The sequence below is a fragment of the Homalodisca vitripennis genome, chromosome X, assembly GCF_021130785.1.
Source record: "Homalodisca vitripennis isolate AUS2020 chromosome X, UT_GWSS_2.1, whole genome shotgun sequence".
Taxonomy (NCBI): domain Eukaryota; kingdom Metazoa; phylum Arthropoda; class Insecta; order Hemiptera; family Cicadellidae; genus Homalodisca; species Homalodisca vitripennis.
Window position 1 is genome coordinate 72,586,717 of NC_060215.1, and position 24,809 is coordinate 72,611,525.

The 24,809-nt window shown below is 32.4% G+C and overlaps 1 protein-coding gene across 14 annotated transcripts in view; it reads left to right on the forward strand.

Annotated features, from left to right (window-relative positions):
- The window catches only part of LOC124369196 (calcium-dependent secretion activator), a 368,545-nt gene that overhangs the window by 55,528 nt on the left and 288,208 nt on the right, over positions 1–24,809 (forward strand). For 9 of the 14 annotated variants that reach the window (XM_046827015.1, XM_046827022.1, XM_046827017.1 and 6 more), the window contains exons 1-2: positions 9,730–9,927; positions 14,337–14,389. The gene's annotated coding sequence lies outside the window, so the exon portion shown is untranslated. Of the gene's footprint in view, positions 1–9,729; positions 9,928–14,336; positions 14,390–24,809 lie in introns of those variants that run through there. The other 5 variants (XM_046827021.1, XM_046827024.1, XM_046827027.1 and 2 more) reach the window with 2 other exon arrangements.

Here is a 24,809-nt window from a genome sequence, read left to right on the forward strand (position 1 = left end):
CTATATTAGCCATGGGGCGTTACTTAGTAAGTGAATCTTGTTTAAACACGCCGACAAAATCTGGGGATGAATATCATTCCTTGCACATGTCCAGACACTAGTTGTACGCCTCCCCCGGGAAATGTAGTTAGAGTGATATGTATACGGTTTGCATAAAGTCCCCCGTGGGTTGTGGTACCAATGCGTGATTTACAAGGGACTGGCACTACACTCTCTCTATCACTATACCTTCCTTGCGATTTACACGCACACACGCTACAGTCTAACAAGCTTCACGTTATGCAATCAATATGGGAACTGATTTAATATGGGAACGTTATCCAATCGATGAATAGTTGTGTGACACCATACTAGTCCTGAATGTGTATATTAATATAATGAATTTATTTTAAATTTGTTTTCTGAAATATTATCAACGTCGTAGAAAAATTATACTGTCCAACCTCTACTTTACGGTGCAGACAGGGTGGTCTGCATGACAAATTCTAGGACGCTGTTGGTAATAGACCGAAATGTAGTGTATTTAACGGTCTATCCAAATATTATACAGTTATTATTTGTTATATAGTTGCGTTACATTACTAACTCGTTGGCTGACATAAATGTGTAGGAATTTACAGATGGTTTAAAAACTTGAAATTTGAATTTAAGTTAATGTGGTGGTTATAACAGCATTAAAAGATTTAAAATTTGCTCAATTTAGCTTTCATGAGTACTTTGGGATGAATGACATGTCTGTTACAAGACATGCATGCATGCGGACAGTATCTACGTATTAACTAGGGAGCCCAGAAGTTCTAAACAGAGATTTATTAAAGGTAAACGTTAATCTTAGTTGGGTTTCCTCGAACTAAAGCTTTGGGCAATGGGTAAAGAGTGAATTCACATAGGAACAAAGATAATTCAGTTGATAGATGAGATGGCAAAGACTTAAAACTCGAGAAATACACGGAAGGAAATAATGCATTATACCCGAAAATGAAATGCGAAATACAACATAACATTAAATGACTAAGTCTTATAGGTCGTTATAAGCAAATCAGAAGCTGATTTGACAACCTTGTTCGTCAGGACAGTTTTAGTATTTACCATTGTATCACTGCTTAATTCCACTGTGTAATTCTTTTAGGAATCAAGAATTGGTGTCTTTACATAGCTTAATAATTAAAGTGTCAGTTGTGGGACAGAAAATAGACATCCAAAAGTAGGTAGCTATGAGTCGTGAAAGTAAGTACCTGTATGTTGCGCGAGATCCCCTTTTCTAGAGTATCTCCTAAAATGTGGCAAAGCTGGACACAAACTGAAATGTTTGCCACGAATCTTTCATTGATAAAATTTTCATAGTCACTATGTAGGCACATAAAGAAGAATAGGCGACCGCTGCCAACATAACATGACCAATCTATTGTCACATCAAGTGGGCCAATTCGTATGTTTATATGTTTCAATACTAATATTTTTCTGAATTTCAATTTCCTTAATTAATAAACAGTTGGATATTAACAATATAAATATTGTACTTGATAAATCCATTCAGAATAAAGTTTGGTAATCAATGTGTCGTAATCCTGTTTTTGTTCATAACCATGAGTATAACACGTGTTTATACACGATATCGATGACTCGAATGCCCCTACAAATATGTTTTTCTCTAGTAAGGCATCAGCAGGGTTTTCCTGTATATGACCAGTGAGTTATGGCATAGCAATTATTGACAACTCAGATTTTTGTGTCTAGGTGGTATATCGTTTTTAAGTCAAGTAAGACATCTTAGCCTGGGTAAGTTCTAAAAGTATGTTGGTTTCATAGATTGACAATATCCACTTAAGATACTGTACTATTGCGTGGTTTTAAAAATATAGTGCCACCTTTATTAAACAGTATCAGATAAAATAATTCGATTGTAGTAAGCTTTGGTAGTTCAACACTAATTGTTTTGTGGTTTTCGTGTATTAAGGGCAACAGAATCTGGTGTACATAAAGGCAGAGTACTATCCTTTATGCTATTAGTTGTATTACTATGATCGGCTTGGATTTTCATCGTTGAAAAGTACACCTGGATGAGAAAATGAAGAGATTTGAGCTCAGCTTAGATCAGAAAGATGGCCATACGCAGATGTAGACTCTGGAATAGTAATGTTTGAAGGTGAGAGAGGCTGTTGTTTCTCAAGAAATTGTCCTATTTCTTAATAGTGGAGTGTTGGAGTCTATAGTTGGCCACCCACAGCACACAGTTCTAGCAAGTTTACCCATTAATCAGAGGCATAGTTTCTTCTACCTTTGGTATCCACGGAGACTTGTGGAAAGGTTCTGACTGCTAAAATGATCACTCTCTCTGTATTATCTGACATTGACGGCACTAACTCTAGACAATTAATTATTGATAAAGCATGCATTTTAGCTTTATTATTCCATCTCATTCTGGGCTATATATGCTTTTTGCAAGCATTTGGTTACTAGAATGATCTTAATTGAAGACAAATATAACTCTGTTCAGCCAGTTGGCTTTCAACCCACTAACATCAAGAAAGTTGTCATCAGGCATCAGCTGTATAGTCTGTACAAAAAAGATCTTTGCTCAGCGTTTTTGGGACGTATATATATATTTGACCTGCTGCGGCATTTCTTTCACAATAGGTATATCGAGAACGTCATTTTATATTTTGAAAATTCCACAGAAATTGCTTCAGCTTCAAATTTCTTCGCTGGATTTCGTTAGGACATCTAACAATGTACAGTAAACATTTTGTTCTTTGTAAAATTTTGGCGAGGTTTCAAGTGCTAAATATATTTCGAGAATATCTCACAAACCTTAATGAGTGGAGCTCGATATAGTTTAAAGTGAGTAGTGTTAGTTTGCGAGTTATTGTGTTACACAAAACGAGAAAATGCCCATGAACCACCCCTAGTATGATGAAGAAATTGATATTTTCTTTAAAAAGGTAGATCTTTAGTATAGTACATATTTTTAAAGTTTCGTTGCACTGTCTATAATAGTTAAAAAAAAAATAAAATGCCGTTTCCGGGCTTTTAGTAGACCCTGAAAACCGGAATGCTCCGTTTGGATTTGAAGTAACAGCAATCAAGCAGTGTTGTTATTGCTCATGTAGAGCTTCCAATGCTGGCCTGAATGAGAGCATGGGCATTGCCTTTCTAATGTAGACTACGAACGAGAAGACATTGCCCATCTAACCAGGCCTAGAATTAATACCGCCATCAATGTTAAGTAAACGGAGAAAAATATTGCATACTTGAAGTTAGATATCACCATGAAGTATCGGGCATAAACAGGATGCAGGTCGTATTCTAGGAATTTTGATAATATAAAGGGATTCTTGTGTAAATGGCAATTGTTGTATTGTTTTAATTGTTCGCGTATAGTAGAGAGCATAAGACTGCCTTTTATAAGCAAGTGATGGTTGCTTATGAAAATCGAACATTTAGTGATTCGTGCTTCTTGCTTCATAACACAAACGGGCTCTTTCAATAATTTAACTGATATAATATTTAGTTAATCTATAGGAGCTGAGTTTTCCGGGTAACGAGTCCTTATGGGACAAGTAATAAAACTTCTCGTTTGTGGGACAAGTAATGTTTACACCGCCGCGTCGTCCACATTACTTGTATCACAGTTTGATACCAAGCTCACGTTTTGGGACCAGATCTCTGGCGCGCCAAACAAGGCGGCGGGTGTTATACCCTCTTTAGTTCGACTGATGAATAATATCGGCGGATCTGTGGCGACTAAGCCGAGGCTGAGTATGTCGGTCACGCACTCCGTGGTCCTGTGCGGGCACGATATAAATATGCCTACGCAGTACGCCAAGATCGCTACAGACACAATATTACCGTAATACATGTAAAGAGGGTCCTTCAGATCACGAGTACTTCCTAACTATCTCGAAACAGCCTACCCTCGTAGTGACGGAGGTGATTATAATTGGCCTGTTCGCTTCGAAAAAAAAAACGGATATATGAGTAAAACGGAGCTGTAACCCACACGGAAGTCTGAGAACTCACCGTGAGGTACTGCCAAGAACGGTTGCAGATGACGTTGGACGCTCAGGCTGATAGTAGACCTGTAAGAATGGGTTAAGTGGAAACACTGGAAGGTGAATTTCTAGCTGCCCGAGTTCTCGCCGGCCATGGCATCTTTCGTGCGTACCTGTTCCAAATGGACTAGTGTTTAAGCTTAAGTAAGTAGTTTGTCTTTTTTAATATTGGTGTCCAAAATGACCTAACCTCAACCTAAGGTTGATTTAGCGGTTGTTTTATATTATTATATTATTTTTATAAAATTTCATATGATGATTTTCAGACAAACAATGGTTAGCAATTTTAAATTTTCTACCAGCCGTTTCGTATTTCCTTGGTGTTTTTTTATTCTATTTTTTCTCGCTTATGTATTCCCTATTACAAGAACATGTTATATTGTAAACACAGTTTTTTAGTCCTGTGCACTATTTCGTTTTTGGTTTTACGAGACTTTGTCTACGAGTGTTTTGTGATTTAAAAGCGGTTCTAATGTTTTATTTTTATGTTAAAATTTTTATAAAATTACTGTTCTAATTTTCTCCGATAATTCCGGCACATAAGATATTGACATATAAGTAAAGTTTTCTTTGTATTTATTTTCTTACTTATGGTTTTGTCTAATGTTTCTTTTGAACTTATTTATTACAGACTAATCGTATCAATTTGTTTAAGGATCTGATTTAAAATTTTTGATATCTGTTTTCAACCCATCTTTGTCTGTGTCTATTGTCTAAGGTTTATTGACATTTTAAAAGAAAACGTATGGTTTTATGAGCTTCACAGTTATAGTCGAAGGGGGTGGGAAAGGGAAGTTAAAATATCTAGATTCGTCTTATTCGTCCAGATTCTTAGTCGGTTGTGTCAAGTTTAAGAGGGATTAGGATTTTTAGTGAAGGTTTCCCTGTTAATTTCAGTAAAAGAATTTTAGGAAGAATTATTTATGAATTTGAAACCATATTTATACAAAACTTAGTTGCGCGTTCAATATTGTGCAACGAAATGTGCTTCTATTTTTGCAGGAAGTACAGTATATATATATATATATGCTTTTTATTAATTGAATTTAAAAATTACAATTTGAAATATTTAAAAAGTAGGTAATATGATTATACAAACAAAAATAATTTGTTAAGCCTTTACACAGCATGTATCTATTTAGACACATCATTCGGACTGTGTCTAGTCTCAATAGTGTGAATTACGCACTATTTACTGCAAACTAAAGAATTAAAGAGTCAAAAACCTGATTTTTGAAATAAACAAAAATTGTATTATAATGTATCTCTGAACTGAAGGAAATTATGTAAATGGTAAAGATAATTGTGTTTTTATTCTATACACGTTTCATTCATTAACATGTAAATGAAGTAACAAATATGGATGGCTAACAATCCTTCAACTGATATGTAACATTATAAAGGATTACAGTAAAAGTCAAATGAACATTATAATGAATTCTATTGATACTTAACAGCTGTTAATACTTCAGCTAAAATTCATCAAAGAGGCAGAAACATTTGTTTACGTTTAAATTTTAGAAAATATTAAATTATTGTAAGTGCTTGCTCAGTAGTGTAATACAGATAACACAGACGTGGTTAAGAACTAATTTTAAATTTAGATTACACCAATGATCGATAAACCATCTAATGCAATGGCAATATTATTTGATTGCTGTTATAAAACCTACCTTATTGTACAAAGCTGTGAATGTATGCTCATAAGGTAATCGAATCTGGTTAGATCGAAAGTAAATTAAGAGCCGAAAGGAGACACTTTATTATCGAAGTTGGCTTTTGTTGGTATATGTTTTCTTGATTGGGGCACAAGGAAAACTCAACAATAATACTGGAAATGTGTTTAGACAGAAAATGAATTCAAACAGACAGAATTTGATTCTTTATAATAAAATTTCCTTATATATATATATATATATATATATTATATATATATATATATATTATATATATATATACATTTTCTGCCTCTATATTTCGTGGTTTTTGCTAGGCGTTGGTAAGTTATTTCAGGAAACTTATATATATATATATATATATATACAGGGTGTAACTGAAATACACCGACAAACTTCAGGAGGTTGTTCCTGAGGTCAAAACGAACAAAAGTTCCTATATAATGTATGTCCTAAAATGCATCGTTTTCCGTCTGTCCGTCTGTTTGTGTTTATTACATTAAATTTTTTTTCTAAACAACCATTAAAGGTACAAAGTTAAACTTTTCAACATATGCTAATCTAGTAAAGATTGTTAATTTTAAAAAAATTTGACTTAAAAATTTTGACTTTTTTTGAATTAAAAAACAAAATTCAAAAAAATGGCGGCTAGTTAAAATCTTTGATTGGTGAATTTCTCAAAAACTACTTCCTGTATAAAAAATTTACTAGAATATAAAAAAAAATATAAATTTATTTATAAAACGAACGGTACCTCATTTTTTGAAATCGCTCAAGAAATAAAAAAAGTTATGGCATTTTTCTTAACCTAGTAACATATCACATTTACAAGTTTTTTTTTTTTTTCTTGTTTCAAAAGTTAATGTAAGTATTTAGGCAGTATAAAAATAAAACAATATTTTGGGTTAAAAAAACTTTAAACATGATAATTAGTATTAAATTTTAAAAACGACATTGTAACAAGCAATCTACATGACTCAACTTTCATGGTTTAAACAGCTGAATATGTTTTCATGTTGAGGACCACAGCTGATTAGAACAACAATGAATTCAGATAAGTAAGTCATTTCCTTGTTTATTTTTGACAAGATATGATCTGTTACTTTCACTTGTAGAAACATTATTAGTCGATAGTGCTCTTATTCTATTGAAGATGGCAGGTTACCCATTTAGCCATCAATCTGACATGATATTTATGTATGGAAAAGCTAACGGTAATAGTCGCCTAGCATCCCGCCTGTATTACGAATCATTTCCAAATCGACAACAAACCTACTCATTCAACATTTGCTGCTGTTTTCAACCGACTTCATGAGACTGACACTTTTGTTACCTTCTACTGCAGACCGAGGTGTACAGAGACAGCGTAGAACTCTGATTTGGAAGAAAACATCTTACAGCGAGTAGAGGAAGATCCAGGCGTAAGTACTAGGCAGTTAGGAGCAATACTCAACGTAGACCACATGACAGTATGGCGAGTTCTACATGAGCAGATGTTATATCCGTACCATTATCAGCGTGTACAAGCCCTTGGTCCAGCTGACTTTCCATTACGTTTACAGTTTTGCCAATGGTTTTATCAGCAAGCTAACAACCCTGGTTTTACATCATTAGTTGTGTATACAGATGAAGCTTGTTTTAATCGAGATGGAATAACCAAACTACCACAATATGCATCAAAGGGCTGATGAAAACCACAAGACATTCATGAAGGGAGACATCAACAGCAGTTTAAAAATAAATGTTTGGGCAGGCATCTTTGGAGACTGTTTATTAGGTCCTTTTGTATTACCTGACATATTAAATGGTGAAAACTACAGAAGTTTGGTCCACGAATTGCTGAAATTTTAGATGATGTTCCCTTGGGTGTGAGAGAGCACTGTTGGTTCATGGATGATGGAGCTCCCGCGCATTTCAGACTAGATGTCAGGCAATTTTCTGGACCAAACTTATGGGGAAAGAATGGATAGGCAGAGGGGGGACCTGTATCATGGCCGCCCTCGGTCGCCAGATCTAAATCCAATCGATTTCTTCCTTTGGGGCCATTTGAAAACTCTAGTTTATGAAAAGACCAGTTAATACCAGGGATGACCTTTTACAGCGTATCACTGCAGCCTGTAACACTGTAAGGAATACACCAGGAATACTTGAAAGAACTCGGCAATCAATGACCAGACGTGTTAATGCATGCATCGCATCAAATGGAAGGCATATTGAACATTTGTTGTAAAGTGATCCCTAATATTTTGAAATAAATGTTGCTCTGTTAAGTTATTCCGTATTTCTTAATAATGACAGCTTAAAAATCTTTTGTTTAATGTGAGATATTTTTTGTTGAATGTTCTAAACAATTGTAGGCTACTGTAGTTTTTTTGAAACAAGAAAAAAACTTGTAAATGTGATATGTTACTAGGTTAAGAAAAATGCCATAACTTTTTTATTTCTTGAGCGATTTCAAAAAATGAGTTGGTTACCGTTCGTTTTATAAATAAATTTATATTTTTTTTATATTCTAGTAAATTTTTTATACAGGAAGTAGTTTTTGAGAAATTCACCATCAAAGATTTTAACTAGCCGCCATTTTGAATTTTGTTGAGTAAAAATTTTCAATTTTTTTTTAAATGACAATCTTTACTAGATTAGCATATGTTGAAAAGTTTAACTTTGTACCTTTAATGGTTGTTTAGAAAAAAAATTTAATGTAATAAACACAAACAGACGGACAGACGGAAAAACGATGCATTTTAGGACATACATTTATAGGAACTTTTTGGTTCGTTTTGACCTCAGGAACAACCTCCTGAAGTTTGTCGGGTGTATTTCAGTTACACCCTGTATATATATATATATATATATATATATATATATATATATATATATATATATTCTGAAACGAAAGCGAAAGGGAAATATATTAATTTCTAGTAAAATAAATACAAATATGTCTATGGTTTAAAAAAGTAAACTCATATTCAAGTTTTATATTTAGTGATATTATTGTAGAGATTTGTTTGAAAATGTGTAAATTTTGTTATGTTTATAAACATTTTCAAATAGGTAAGGCAAGTTTTATATCGTTTCAAGCTTATTTTTTGTAAGTATCTAAGTTTAAAAGATCTTCAAATTTTCATCACGGGTAGAATATATCAAATAATGTATTATTATAAGTATTAATAACATGTGAGGGACTACTCCTTCTCTTGGGTATTCTTTAGTCCTATATATTAATGACATTAACATAAACAATACATAATATTTATAAAAAATCTAAATATTTAAAAATAATAGGCTTGTACAGAGGGTACTGCAATGTTTTTATTGCATCGGCTAAGGAGACTTAATTGCTCATATTCTTGCAACATTATAACATCTTTATCATCTTATTAGTTGCATTTCAAGACTTTGAAACATTGTGATAGTAGTTTGAAAAACTTCATGAACAAAATAAATATTTTAAATGGTGGAATCCTGAATAATAATGCAAGAAAATGAGCATAGTAGCTGTATTGTTTTCCAGAAACATCAAGGTAATTTAAAGTTTTATTCAAGAAGATATCATTGTTACATAAGGATCTCCTTTATCTTAATAATTCTAAATATCACTAATGTAAATCATATATATATATACAACCTACCATATATATGAGGTATATATATCACGTATTAGTTCACTAAATATAATTATTAATGTTCCTAACCTATCTCTCTTGTAAGTTCAGTCTTTCACACATACTCTGTTTCGTCGTCATAACAATTTGCCTCGTCCATAGCTTCGTCAAAAATGTAATCTCACTAAACTCAATATCATTACCTCTATATGCATTGATTTGTAAAAAAATAAAATCGGTAAAAACATTTTCCTACGTCAGATTGGTTATTCCTCTTTTAAAATGTTTCCTGTGCCTATATGTAACGTTGAATAAAAAATATATTGGCCGCTAGTTAGTAACCGCAAGCATTTTTTTTTAGCATAGTGGATTATGCCGGTTAAGTCTGCTGTCCAGTGTCTTGTCGTCTGCTGTGTTTGATAACACTACATTTGTTGATGCTAACCTGTTGTACATTGTATTGTTATCACTGCTGATGATTGTCAACGTTGAAATGGACTGAAGAAATTAAGTGTTATGTTTCTTAGTTATTTGTTATAATGACAATTTAGTGCGGTAGATTTTAGTGCACCATTCTTCATTGCAATTCAGGTACAATTTTATGCAGGTATCGCGGTTTAATCAACACTATAAATTATTATTTCATTCAGTACCAATTCTAAATTTTTGACCCCTATGTTATGAGCGTTAGCCTATTCCCAATAGGTACAAATTTTGTTGACATGTTGAAAGTGTACTCTTACGCGCAATAGTAAATATACAACGTACTTTCGACCCCCCTTCCCTGTAGGATGAACAATTTTTGGCAGGTTTTCCAGAAAATAGAAAGAGAAATACAAATTTTAGACAGAATTAATCATGAACTGACAACTTTTCAAAATGGGGAGTTATGATACGCCTCCAAAGGGAGGTCTTTTGGGTGTAGTCAACATAGACTTTTAATGATTTCTTCCATCCTTGTATATTTGTACATTTTCATTTTAATGGACTAAGTACTTACTTGTATTCACACACCTCTGGTCATGTTGTTTAGCAGATGCTACCCCCCCCCCCCCCCCCCCACCCACAAAGGATGTTGGGATTGAAAAATGTTTGATAACTTTCTATAAAATAGACATTACAACATATTTTGGTCATATACAGTTAAATTAAAAATGGGGTATCATTGTACCCCTCCAAATGGGGGATAAATGTTCATCGTATATTTACCATTGGGCATAGGAAAATACTTGAAAAAAAAACAAAAAAAATCATCATGAAAAATACACAACACCCAGAGTCTACGCTAAATTTTTGAAATTAAAACCTTGTGTAAACTGTGAACATAACAGTTGGATAATTTGTAAATAAGTAATTAACCCTAAAAGTAGCAGTTCCTATGTTGCAGGTCACTTTCTTTCTTAAGGCTGAGGTTTACTACATCCTTTACGAAATAAACATTATTGGACCGAACCCTGTATGTTGTATGTTTTTGTAGGATAAAGACATATGTATAACAAATTAAATAAACATTTTGCATTCTTAAAAATGTAATTTTTTTCTACTTTACATCTTTTTCTTTGCTTTATAGTTTTGTAAACCAGATGTTTTTAAAAATAATAATTTAATAAAAAAAGATATAAAATATGTTTTACATAGCCTATTATTAATCTGTTTTACACATCTATTAGAAATCAGACTTAGGTTTGTTACTCTTTGGGGATTTGAAAAGACACTTGTCACTTTTCTTCAAATGACACTTGCATTGTATAGCTTAGGCCTAAGAAGAAAAAAAACCAAAATATGTAATATAACCATAAATAAGTTAGTGCTGTATGGAATATTTAAATAAAGATGAAATAGTGTAATTGTCATAATTTTAGTTACTTAGAAACGTATAATAAATTAGGTTGAAAAATAAAAATGTATTTTATTGTAATAAACTCTAAATTAATAGCTAATTAAAATCTCTACAACTATCGAATACAACTCTCAAGATATACATTATGTAGGCTATCAAACAGCATCATGATAACATCCTACAAAAAAGTCAACATTGAAAATTTTCCAGTAAAATCAGTGCAAACTATAATTTATTGTAATATTACATTAATAAAGCAGAATTTAAAACTCATAATACAAATATTATGCAAAAACCAATTTCTCTTACCAAAAAACTTGAATTTCTAGAACTACAATAAAGAACGTAGAGTTTAGATTAAGAATAGAACTGACATGAAAAATCAAAGAATTTAAGTTCAATATTTACAATGGTGTATAAGATGAAATAAATTTCTGCAATGATAATAAACAGCAAAAAAATATAAATAATACAGAAAACTGTTTGTTGGTGCAGTTAAAAACATCACAATGAAGTAAGAAATCTACTTTGTGGCAGCCTACAGTGGCTTAAGTTTCAACAGATTGATGATAAACATACTTGTTCACAAAAAGATACAAAATGTTTTAAATGATTGCTTCTAAGCTATTACTGGATAAACTTGGTTTATAAATTTTAAGCTGTCTAATTCCATGAGGTAAAGAAATAAAACAATACTAGATTCCACAATCATGAATTGATTCCATAGCAAGTGATAACAGGTTCTAAGTCCACACAGCACAGTATTATCTGTATATAGCAAGATGTTATCTTATTTGCAAACTGCCTCTAGTTTAGTGTTTTGTCAACCAATTGTTTATGGCGTCCGAGTGATCAGAGGACTTGGCAGTGTGAGCTGGAGTTAATTTCTTTATTTCCAAGCATGTAGAGCAATCTAGGAATCGAGATGACTGAAAAAATTTGTAAAATTAATTATACAGAGTGGATCACTTGATACACTTGGAGATAGAAATATAATTCCAGCTTTCACCATCTAATCCTCTGTGCTCGGACTAATGGATAGTTACTGGTGAACATGACAAGTTGGCTGCAGCGATAAGTAGTGGAGTGAATGTTGGATTTCATATTGCTTGCAGCAGCACCAATTCATATTTGTGACATTTAGTTTTATTTTTAATTCCTTACCACGGTTTACAAGAAAACTGTTATAAGAGTACAAACTGAATTGCAGTTGATTCAGCAGTAGTTTAGAATTTCACTCAAATCAAAGCACAGATTCTGTCAGATGCCAATTTTAAGGTGAAAGAAAATTGAGGTGACAGTGGAAGAAAGGTTGTGTGATTCAGACAAAAGTAATAAAATGTGTTTGAGTTTTGTAACTAATAACATGTACTAATTGTTGAGTACTATGCATAACATTGGCTCAGCATCCATGAAGTGGGATCCAGACCTTTTACCGTCGCTCATGCATGGAATTCTAGTTATAGGCAGTACAAAGCAGTTTAGAAAAAAGTTATAGCCTACCTATGATATTTATAAACCGATCTTTTTTGTGTTTTTTTTTTTACTGTTCACAACAACAAGTATTTCAACATGCGAAGAATAGAAAAGCAACATTCAACAGAAAAAATGTTTATATTGCTAAAATATTATCGAAAGAAGAACAGCTGTTTAACTGAAAATATAGAGAACCTTCCTTCGACCTATACAAGAATACATACTGTTTCTAATTCTTAAGCAAGATTTTTGACATAGTATTATGTTATTAGTGATTGCGTAAAAATGTTCAGTCCTGTTTCATTCTTTTGTCTGCCGTAATATTGTGCAAGAAGTATTTCTATGACAACCACGTGCCGTGCAAGTAGATCTGTCATTTCTTTGAGATGTCAGCAGTTCCTTGGTGCTCTGTCATGAGTGTTTTCACCTTGGTGAGTTCACTATAGTCACACAGCGCAGGCAGCCACAGCATGTTGTTGTTGCATGTAATCCTGTCATGAAGTATTTTATGGGTTTATTCCAAGTGTTTATTGTACCGTGGAAATGTCCGATGCATAAATAAACGGTTGCCTTCATTTGCGTGATGATGGCAAGGACATGGACAATTAAAATGACTTAGTGGACAATATATAAAAAATAACAAAAATATGAAATTAAAAATAACTTTTTCTACATTGACAGCACAATTTTACATACAAAAACAAAACTGTTACGGGGTTAAGGTAACAAATTTAAGAACCAGAAATAACACACAGGTAATCTTTACTATATATAACAGATATGATTGTGTAAGTATAAAATACTGTACACCATGATAATTTTTTAATTTACGGCCAATACTTTCTAAGTATTATGATATTCATTGCAATATCGATATATGAAATATTGTTAATCAAATAAAATATACTGTAGTTGGCAGTTTATCACTTTGGCCAACACTGATATTCCCGTACAGTTTTCGTAAACAAAGTACAAAACAATGTCATGTTGCACAAATTTTGAAAACAGAGAATAACGCTCACAAAGTTTTAACTTCCTAAAAACATCATTGGAAACTAGTTTTACAATGTTGTAATATTTAATTCTGACTAATATTTTCAATAATTATAGGATCATTTTTGTTAATGAAGATGACACATTCACAAACATATGATAGCAAGGCTGACATATTCATCAGCTCCATTGATTGAGTATTGCAACTTGTATCCACATGTTCCTAGAGAGGAGTAAATTGCATTTTAATAAGCAATGACTAGCTGGGATTGGATAGAATGGTTTAGAAAATAATCTATTATCAAACAGCTGCTCTAGGCAAGATATTTGATGATTGATAATGCTCTGAACATGAAACAGGGCTCATAGACATAAAAGATTTTAAAGACAGGAATAGAGTTTTACTCTAAAATAGCTACTTTCTCTTTAAATTTCAACATACATAGAATTAATATTGCAGACATTGATAGGATAATCAAATTATTTTGTGTCTTAACTCAATAAAATTAATACTTAAAATCTAAAGTCTTATATTGAGCTGATATTTTAGTATTATTTCAATCATAAAATACAGGTATACCTTATCTGAGAACTACCAGCACTCATAAATCATGAACTTTGTGTTTTATTCTTACTTATTAGATATGTAATAGTTTTTTTAATTAATTGATAGATTTCTTGTTTGTTTCAGTGTTACAGCCAATGAGCGCCTTTCACAAAACGTAACAACAGATGAAACGATAGGTGAGTGAGTAAAAATATATGAGGCAAGTCCGTAGTAAGTACCATTTTGAAATATAAACACAAAAAACTTGTTAGAGTTCACTTTATTTTTACATGAAAGATTGAACCTTAAACTATTTTTAAACATAGTTTCAACCGTTGTCCAGGTACTTGTTGTGGAGCTTATCTGAACCTTCCGTAAAATACACATTCCACCAGTGAAAACTACTAGCATGAATATTTGTGTAGCTTTTGAATTAATCTTAAATGCAAAACAATTTTCTGGAGGCCTCATCCTCTCTTCTAACCAAGTCATCATTCACAATAGAGAGCCTCCCACTTTGTGTTTTGTCTTAAAGATTTTTACCATTCTTCATTAAACTACCTATCTCACTTTTGCACCACTGTATTACTCATTGCTATTTGAACGTAAAACTTCATAATCTGACTATGAATTTTGGGTGCTTTGACACTCCTTGCATTGAAATTTTAATAACAGACCATGTGTCACAATAAATTATTTGAATCGGACAAAGTAAATACAAGGGCTTTCCGGAAAGTATCTAGCATTCTACAATACTTCTTATCTATGGCAACTACTGTTATCAGATTCAGCATGCACTATTTCTGTACCCTCCTGCTTACAGTATGAGTAGCTCTCAATCATACTTTTAATAAATCAGCTGTCAGTTAGTGTTCAAGCTTTTGTCTGATTTTTTTCCATAAAATATGACAGAACGTTAAGATTAGAAAATTTGTATCAAGTTTTGTTTCTAATTTGGGAAAACATGTCTGGAGATGACTCAAAAAATCCAGCAAGCCTTTCAAGAGGAAGCCATGTCTCCGACTTTTCTGAATTTGTGGTTCAACCGTATTAAAAATGACCACAATTCTGGTTTAAAGTGATCCACATTCTGATCGGCTTTCATCCATATGAACCACTGAAAACATTGTGAAAACATGTGCAATTAATGATCAAAGTGGGTAATCGCTTAACAGTGCGCTTATGAATTAAGATATAAGAACATACTAGAAACCACTCTTACAGAAATTCCAAGGATCCCAAATTTAAAAAAAAGTGATCACTTATGGTAAGATATGGGTCTATGGCAAATCCATAAACAAAAGTTCAATCATCAGCATGGATCAAACCAAGAACCCAGCAGTTGAAGAAATACTCTGCAAGTCCGGCGCAAATAACATGATGATGGTGTTTTTGACTGCAAGGGTGTAGTGCATCACAAGGGCTGCAAGAAGTACTACCTTGAAGTTTTGAAACCTCTCAGGAATATGGAACGACAAAAAAAATTGTCAAATTGTGGGCTAGTGGAGACTGGATGTTTCAACACAATAATACAGTGGCTCATTCCTTTCAGATGATTCAAGATTTTTTGCCAAGCACCACACCAGTCAAGTGCCACATATTCTGTAAAGTGCTGATATGACACCATGTAACTTCTAGCTGTTCCTGAAATTGTAATTCCTGCTCAAAGAACCAGATTTCAAACAGTTGAAAAGGTCAAACTGCCGTGATAGTGGGGCTAATAGTGATCGTGAAGGTGGATTTTGTAGTTTGTTTTGTCAGTGGGAAGGCCATTTGAACGTGCATTGTCTTAAATGGAAAGTACTTTGAAGTATACTAAAGTTTGGTTATGCTAGTTGCTCTTAAGCTAGTTTTTCAGCAATATTCAAAAAGTATTGGATACTTTCTAGACAGCCCTTGTCACAATCACAATCACAATAGCGTCAGCGCATAGGTTATGAGCTAAAGAAACAAGTTTGCAGTGTCAACAGTAGCACTGCAGCGGTATTGCAGTAAAATGGTACTTACTTTACGGACACACCTTATAATAATCTGGATGCAGTATTTCCCATCCTTCCAATTAAACTGTATTATTCACCTAGGTGAATAATGAATAAAAATAAAATTTGACTACTAATTTCTAAATTAGTTTTAAAATTAATACATAACTGACATGAAAATGTCTAAATATTTAAACTTTAATAAAAATAACATAGTCTTGATAACGAAATTACAACAATCAGTGTCATAACTTATGCAAAGGTATATACTAAGAGAAACACAAAGCATTCTCTGAGATTTTTCTTTTGAGATTCTGAGGAAATAACTTTGACAATGGTCTTTCAATTGATGAACGATGGTCTAAATTAAGTTGCTTGTCAATTTATACAATATGAGAAAAGATTGAATTGTAATCGAAAAGATGTAATAAGGGTATTAACTATGTGTTTAGGAAATGAAACAAATAGCTCAAATACTTCTATTTATTCCAAATGTGTCTTTGTATAAAAGTATGTTAGCTCATTGGTAAATCTCAGGCAGAACAAAAATCAGCAGCTCAGCTCTTGGCCACTGGGGCCAATGTGTGACACTAGCCCTCCCCTCCACAACCTGCACAATGATTAAGATGTTCATGCAAAAGTTTTTATAAAAGCTTAACAGTATTAAACATGAGAAAATCATTTTTATGTTTATGTGGTGTTGTAAAATTATTTCTAACATAAAATTAATGTAGCAAAAGCTCAAATGATACAGCCCCCACTTATAAATACAGTTGAAATATCCCATAATATAGGACACTGAAATTTTTATGTAAAATTCTCAAATGAGGCACCAAATTAAAGGGATTTTGTAATTTTAGCCCACCTATGGTAGATGATTATTGTTAATGGCATAATAAACATAGCTTACATTTTACAAAATAAGTTTATGACCGGCAATTTAAATTAAGGGGGCTCTCTTCCTCAATTAATTAAATTGCCCTTGAGTTAATTTTTGAATTCAACTGGTTAGAATTATAATAAAGAAACTAAAGGTTTTAGGAGTTTTCAGCATTTGGTTGACTAAATAGTGCATTTCATTACTAATCCTGAAAATTACCTATTGCGAGACAAGATTACATTTACGTGCGAGGCGAAGCAGAGCATAGTAAATACTATCAAGCCCCGCGATAGAGCTTTTGAGACAAATATTGAAAGATACTTTTCATCATGATGCAAAAGAGCACACAAAATCTTTTAAAAGATTATCTGACATTTCATAGCGTAATAATTATTCTTCCATAAGGTAACGTAAAACTATTTAATAATTCATTTTGTTATTAATCAGCTGTTAGAACACAGTTTTATCAAAACAAATAGGAGAATCACTATTGTTTATTTCAATTTTTTATTCTGGTAAAGAGATGTTTACATAGGGAAAGAATTGTTTAAATAGGGAAAGTAATGTTTGGGAAAGGGAAAATCACGTGAGTGAGCTACGAGGGAAAGAAAGACTAGCAGATCTCAGCTGTAATGGAAAGTAACTCATTACCATACATAGTGATGAAGAATTTATCCTGACAATAAATTGTGTCTAATTTTCTTAATTTAATATCTGTTGAGTATTAATTTATTGAGGTTTACGATCATGACCTAGAGCAATAGGGCAGTTAGCAAAAGATAATGAAGACAAGCAAGAATGAGTCGGCTGCTCTTTGAATGAATAACTGTTGAGAAATCATGTTCATGCGAGCAGCACGCTACCTGATCATTGATTTGGAAGTTATCCTCAAGCTGGTGGTCCACTTTACCTTAAAAACAGAAATGGACATGGTCTAGTGACAAAAAACTGTCAAAACTGAGAACAATCATCACTCAAAACTATATTATAGGCAAAGTACATTTTTAAAATCAAAACATAATCATTGTATTGAACAATATTGCAAGGCTATTTGTAGAAATAACACTCCAACTATACTTGGTTATGATATTTATACATTCACCCTTGTCAGAACATTATGATTTTGTAATTTCCAGTTGTAATTTACATAAAGATAAAAAAAACAGAAGAATGCTTAGTCTGAATAGTCTAAATCAGTTTAAAATCAATGCAAATGTATCAATTCAACTTATATCCTGTTTTCTTCTTTCTTTTTATGGAGTTATAATGAGAAGGTGTAGGTTATTTTGAAATAATATTACAGACTTCTACATCTCAAGGGACAGACAATAGTTTCATGAATGAATCACTAACATACTTCTGCAATCTGCAAGTCAATCATGGTATGACTTAATAATTTTGAGGAGCTATATACTTCTGCAATATGTATCTCAATCATGGTTTTAATAAGTACCTTTGAGTTTGAATATGATAAAAATTCAGATAAAATTGTTTACTTTAAGTAAACAGAAGTGTTTATATTGCCAAATACTGTGAGATGAATGAAATTCTCTGTTTTTAACAACATTGTGTGAGAAAAAGAAAGAAAATAATAATAAGATTTTAAAAATTGGAAAATATTATATATAGAAAACACTTATAAAGTTGAAAGACGGGAATAAAGGTCTAATAGATGCTTCTATTTGTATTTCTTGAAATGGTGAAGTCACAAGTGGTGGCTCTTATTGAGTCTGGCTGCTATTAATTCTAGTCATATACCGTCAGAATTTTCTATGATGAGCACAGTGCTTCTGGTTTCTTGTGTGGTTGAAAAAGAGGAATACAAATCTAAAAGAAGGTGCTAGTTGCATTTCTTAGAATAGTGACATCACAGGTAGCAGTCCCTACTGAGGCCAAAATTATATCATGATAGTTGTGTACGGTCTGTACTTACCAGGTCATTTCTGTTCCTAACAAAATTATTGTGAACATCAGTTACAAGTTCTATTGATGTAAATGGTTTTTAATATTAATTAGTACTTACAAAACACACATAACACACACAAACATATATTAGAAGGTCAATATATTAAACAAAAATTGCTTGATTATATCATGTCACTTACATTCTTGTAATATTCTGATATTGTTTCATATACTGAGGTAGCCAGCCATCAAAAACTGTGTTGCTAATCCTGTTATCTGTCACAAAGGCATGTGTTCATTGTCAGTGGAACAGAACAATATAGGGACCTGTACAATATTGGTTGTAGAGGCCTCCACATAACGTAACTATAACTAATCTAGACGATTTTACTGAAATTGATGTAGAAATTCATAAAAAATAGAAGTAAGGATCCTTTGCTCAGACACTCTGCCATTGTCTGTAAGGCCTAGTGTAGTGTGCATCTGTTTTTTACAAAGTCCTTAGAGATGACTTCAGTGATCACAAGCACTGCTAATTTGGAAGAGTATCTTATCACCAACACAGTATACATCAGTAGGTTGTGTTTGCTGGAGGAGTAAATGTAACAATGTCTTAATGTTAGAAATTGCTTTATTGATTGTGTTTCCTATCTGATTATCATCAAACATCAAACAAAGTTACCATAGGCTTGCCTATTACGATCTCATGACCCTCACTGCTGGCAGAGACCATACGTATTTGTTTCTGCCACTAGGAAGAAAATCAAATATGATTGTTTCCCTCAGAACATAGACTTCCATTAAGGCTAGGGCTAATGAAAATCTATCCAGTGATCTAACTGGTCATTTGTGACACCTTGTTTAATCATGATGAATTTTATTACTACTTGAGTTGCCGCGTTCACAGCGGCAAGTGCTGTCGTCCTGTACACAAAGGATTAGCAATATTTTATCTCAAAAATACTTACATGTCAAAGAGTTCCTGCAAAAAATACCTAAAATTTAGAACTAGGATTTTTTTTATTAAATTTTCATCTATAATTATTTAATATAAAATTAAATTGACTGTGTGCACTTCACCAATATGTAGGCCCTACTGTCACTGTTTGAGTTACTCTTATACAAAAGCTGACAATTTTAACATCAACTAAATGCGTTGTAAACTATTGTATTAAAACCATTTTATAAAGGCATAATTTTTATATTTGAAATAAATAAAAACCTGGGCTCATTCTTCTAATTGATTGTTGTAAGAGCTATCTTTGCTGTTTTCAGGATAGCATAAAAACGGTACTGGTAAAAATTAATTACGAGTATTTTTTAAAAATTTCACTCGTTTACAAGAGAACTATAAATTGTGTTATTATTTGTACAAGAATAAGAAATGTAGGGCTCCAAATAGTCAGCACATTAGTGACCTTATCTCAAAAAATATTAAAATTCCCTGTCGTAATTGGTAAATTAGTTGAACAGGAAGTAAGGGTTTTTCAGGTAACTTGTCAATTAATTGAGATATCTTGTATGCTATACTAGGAAAGGAGTTTTGTTCAATGGGTGCTAAGTGTGCATTCCACTAAATGTGTAACTAAATTTAAAAGAAACAATTTAACTAATTTGTTTCATTTCTTATAAAAACCTAGTAATCCTTGGCAACATTGATTTAATGAATTCAGAGACAGGTCACTGACAGGCCGTCACTAATATCAGTAACTGCGAATTGTATGTACCTTGCCTCTGAGAATACTTGAAAGCTCTTAATGAACCAATCACAGGCAGGTGTAGGTCTCGTTAAGAGAGTACTTGGGCAGGTTTCTCCTACCACTCACTCTCAAAAGTGTTAAGCTAAACTCTATTACCAATAGATGTGAAAAACTGTACTGATTTTTTAAAACGCTTGCTGCTTACACTGGATGATTTGAATTCATAACAGATTTTCCATTGTTATGTGATAAACGCACAAAATCTGTAATACCTTTTTGTGGTTCTGTTCACTGTTACAGGTTATGTAGTAATTTATAACTTTAAAAATAGATTTAAACCTATTAGGTAGAATAAGAAAATCAAGAATGTTTTATTGATGTAAATAGCAATTTATGTAGCATTGACAACCATCATACTTATTAAAATCACATTGATTTGAAATTGTATGTATGTTAAATTATTCAATCTTTACTTTCTAGTAGCATAAACTGAAAATAAATAAAAATATACCCATAATTCAATAGTATTTTTGTGTATCACATATTCTTGAATACTGAAATTTAATAACATTTAATTTAATTACACAAGATTGATTTCAACTAAATCATCCAAAAACATGTTGCAACAGACATAAATTGTAACAGCCTAATAAAGAAATTATTGCATTCCAATGTTCTCTCTTTCATAGTAAAATTAAGTCCTATTGCTTTCTTTTGAACATGGGAAATGTTATTTGTTCATGAGGAGTCATTTTTCCAAATTCTAATAGCTTGTAAATACAGGCAGCCAAAATAAAGTCTTAAATACATTAATAATAAATATACTAATATTAATTTACCTTGATAATTTTTCAATATGTTGAACAGATCAAAATAGTAATTAGCAATTAATAAATGTTTTTTGTGATTGCAAGGGTGAGTCACATTCTCACATATAAAAATCCTAGAAATCGCTGATTTGCCTCTGGACTTTTTCAGATTGAAGTACATGTATTTTGTTATAGCTGAATTCACAGATGGATTATTTTATTCAAGATGATAGCCTTCTTTAAACATCTCCATTCTATGCAATGGCCATCCATAAATTACATGACATGATTCGTAAATTCATTTCATAGGCCTACCCCTGTTTTCCTATGAGATTTCTTAGTACTCTTTCTTCACAATCTCAGTAATTATTTTTAAGTTAGACCTTCAGTTATGTTTATTCTGTATTCAGGTACTTCTTTATTGTTTCTGTTAAAAGTTAATTTTCCTCATTTTGGGGAGACTCATAAGTCAGAGCATAAACATTACATTAGGATACAGTGACAGGTTCAGAATACAGCAAGTAGATTTACCAAGATTTGGCCTATTCCTAGCTACAATGAAAAAAGTGTTTAAAAGTAAAGGTGTTTGCTTGGATAAAAGTAAAATAATCTTCCAATATCAAAACATGACTATGGTATGTTTATTGCCATGTTTTTCAGAAATCAGAAATCTTTATTTTTTTTGAAATGACTGGTTGCAATATAATAAAGAGCCACTTAAGACAAATGAGTTTTAGTTTATGTGTTCATGTACGTGTAAGCCCAATCGTTTTTCTTAGGTTTTGTTAACACATGAAAAAGAGGACAGATATCATCAGTACGAAAACGTAGTTTTTCAGTTTTTGTCAACATACAACAATAGCAAAAGTCTGAAGCAGTATGTGCATCCTGTTAACTGCACCACCAAATTTAAAGTCTGTAGCAAACCTGTAAGTACTGTTCTTTGTGTCAGTGAGTGAGTCTGATCGTATCTAACTTTCTATAAAGAGATGACACCAATGAAGTAAGTTTTTAGATCAGATTGTTTGTCAAGGAGCCACCATGCTTCTTAAGAGCCAGCTGTAATGGCCTTATAAAACTAATGTTAAACGTCAAACACGTCTACAACCTCATGTTTAGTTATATAATGTGTGTTATTTTAAAGCTATGATTAGTATTCCACAAAAAGTTTTTTTTACCAAGTCATCACTATAATAAGAATAAACCAAAGGACCATAATTATAGCTTGTCATGATTCAGCAGTGATATCCAGCAGTTTAAGGGGATGCATTTTAAGGTTCTTCTCGACTTCTAACCTCCTGTGTGTTCTAACCTTGTGTGTTGAAACATATTATTTTGTTTACCATCATCTCATTCTGATCTTTAGAGTTTTCAATACGGTTCACATGTTTCACAACTTTAGCATTTCCATACAGTTCATCACGGCCACGAAGTTTAATGCTTTATTTCTTGAACAAATTTTTTTTATCTCTGCTGAAACATATTTCACAGTTAATGACATAGTGTTGCACTTTGACAATAGTGCTGCCAGTTTTACAGTTTATTGCTGAATTAGTGAAGAATAGAATTCATGCGCTGAAATACACACTTGAAGGTGTCTTTCATTTTTATAAATCAAAATTGTACAGAACGTATGAACTTCTGGATAATCCATAAGCACGTAGATGCTCCAGCAGTTGGTGTTGTGTCTAGAATTTGGCCAACAATATGAACTGTACAGAGTGCTACTACTCCAACAGCAATAGTGGAAACTGTAGCTACAATGGATACCATGTTAAAAAACAGTGCACTCTACTTGTCAAGTCACAAGTAGAATAAGTAAAAAAAACTAACACAAACTTCATCAGATTTATTATTCTCATACAGACCATAAGAAGGGTAGCAGTGGATGTACATTTTGAGAGTATTATTCTTTGAGTAATCATCCCACCTGGAATATTTTCAACCACCTGTATAAAAAAAACACATTCAAATGAACATTCATATTCTATTTGAACAATGAGACAGTGTAGAGATTGTTGTTCACTTTCAGAAATAAAAAAAATACAAGCAAAATAGTTAATGTGGTTATAGAAGTCCAAAGTCTCAACCAATTGATCGCATACTTTTTCTATTACATTGAATTGCTCTTTGCAATAACCTGTCTCTTGGTTTTCTGGAGTTGATGTTGAAGAAGGGGTCTGTATATATTGAAACAAACATTTTTGCTTAATATTGTCCACATAGATTACTCGATTACATCTCATTCTCTGTCACATAGGAGATCACAGTATTCGTGCTGCAAATTCCGGGCCTCCTTCGAGAATTGTCTAACATTTTTGGCATCCTAGTTGACTATATTGTACGAGTATTGAAAAACTTATTTGATAAGATACTCATTGATAAGAAACTATTTTATTATAATGAGAGACTCATCAGTAAGTTGAAGGTGATTTGGAGATTCCTGTTTGAAGATTAGCACTTCAATAACTGTCTTCAGAATGACAATTGTATTGTGCAGTTCTAAGACAATCATGTAGACTCACTCTACAAGGAATCTCTACTTGAGAATTTCCCCTACAGTTACTGATTTATCATCAGTGCTTGCAAAAAAATCCTCGAATGTATCAATGATGAATTGGAGGCCAGATGGCTGAATTGCCACTGCATCTATTCTATTTAAATAAAATGAGTTTTGAAGGGTAGACTTTGTAGTCCAACCCTTGTAGGGCAAGTGAAACCAAAGGACCAATATTTCTATTTTATTCTAAGTTATAATGTGCTGTGTCCAATACTCTAGGCTTGTAAACCGCAAATAAAAGATTTTCAGCAGTTATTAATATCTGCTTACTACGAAATTTACTATTTTACATGTATTTCAATCCTTCAATAACCCTTTTAACAATTTTGTCTGGCCCGTCATCCTCACCTACGCTAACAGAATGCACAGTGTAATATTGTTAATCTGAGAACAAAACCAGTTCAAATTCAGCAGTAATCACACTTAAAAAGAAAATTTCTTTCAAATTTGAACCAGGATAGTTTGAAAAGTCATCTTGTAACAGATATATTGGCTATAATCTTGATATAACCTTAAGACTCACTGGACTAAACTGAACTAATTAATTCTCCTTATTTGTTTTCAATTTGTTGGAGCAAAATAAAATAAAAAAAGTATCTAAATACAGAAAGAGTTATTTTTATGTAAGTGGTGTTTACCACTGTGCTCATTGTTATAATTCAGTCCTGGATTTAAGACATACAGCATATGATATGTAATTTTAAACTTCTTAACAAATTTAAAACTACTATTCCTTTCACGTGTGTTGACGTTAACTGATAAAAATTCATCACAAACCACTTAC